Below are 1372 nucleotides of genomic sequence, written 5' to 3' on the forward strand. Positions count from 1 at the left end.
TTTTTTTTTTTTTTTTTTTTTTTTTTTTTTTTTTTTTTTTTTTTCTCCTGGATTTAAGCTTCATCATTGAGAGGAGGTAATGAAATCTTGCACCCAGTTGTGCTCAAACGGTGGGTTAGGCATTGCATGACAGGTGTTACTGTCTCCTCTTTTATCTCGTGCATTGCCTGGTTTGAGAGATAACTTACAGAATCTGCATTTATCATAGGAAACCAAAAAATAAAGCAGGAGGCGGAGCTCACTTCATCTCTGCAGATTTCAGGCTTGAGACAGTTGCAAAACAGTTCGCTTCTAAATCTGTGCTGCGTGTCTTATGGAGCACAGTGAGATTAATGTGTGCCTTAGGTACTCGTTGCCTTTGTGCTGCTCCTCTGCGCCTTTTCCTGGAGGGAACAATTTTCTTTCTGCATGGATCTATAGCTGGTTTTTGGCTGTCTCTGCACTTAATCACAGAACTGCAGAGTTGTTTGAGTTGGAGGGGACCCTTAAAGGCTATCTAGTCCAATATCCCCACAATGAACAGGGACACCCACAGCTACATCAGAGTGCTCGGTGTCCCTCCAGCCTGACCCTGAATGTCTTCAGGGATGGGGCATCCACCACCTCTCTGCACAACTTTTGCCTCACCATCTGTATTGTAAGAGACTTCTTTAAATCCAATCTAAATCTTCCCTCTTTTAGTTTGAAACCCTTTCCCCTTGTCCTATCTCAACAGACCCCACTAAAGAGTCTGTCCCCTTCTTTCTTATAGCCCCCTTTAGATACTTATGGTTAGCATCATTTTTTTTTCTTGTATTTCAGTGACTGGCAATGAAGGAAATGACAAATCCCAAAGCAATCGTGTTTGTATAAGATTAAGTGCAACATATTTAAAACAAAATCATTGGTTAGGGGCTTCCACGTGTGTGCATATGTTCTAAAGGCTTTTCTTGCATTCAGAAAGACAAACAATGAATTTGCAGACCTTCGTTCCATGCCCAGCATTCATAATTGGAGCGTTCTTTCTTGTTCTTGTGCTAGAGTAACTCTGGACCCAATGGGAGCCTCACGGACTATGCTGCAACTGCTGACAAGTGTCTCAGATATTAAATGGGAACGTATTTCTTGAAGTTCCTTGTTGAAATTAACCATGCAGCTTCCTCCGAGGCTTTGTAGAGCCCAGGCCTTGCAGATGCAGTAGAGCTACTTCATTTTTTATCCCCTGCTAAGTCTCCCCCAGAGACATTACTGAGCTCCAATAGATATTTTTTCTGTGATCTTATGGAAGAGGTATGGTTAATTATATTTCACATCAACATGCCTCTGCACTCTCAATGCTTGCTGGGACTAGAAGCCGGACAGCTCTTGTCATGTAGCTGTCACTCTGCTTTCT

The sequence above is a fragment of the Numida meleagris genome, chromosome 4 (genome assembly GCF_002078875.1).
Source record: "Numida meleagris isolate 19003 breed g44 Domestic line chromosome 4, NumMel1.0, whole genome shotgun sequence".
In the NCBI taxonomy this organism is placed as follows: domain Eukaryota; kingdom Metazoa; phylum Chordata; class Aves; order Galliformes; family Numididae; genus Numida; species Numida meleagris.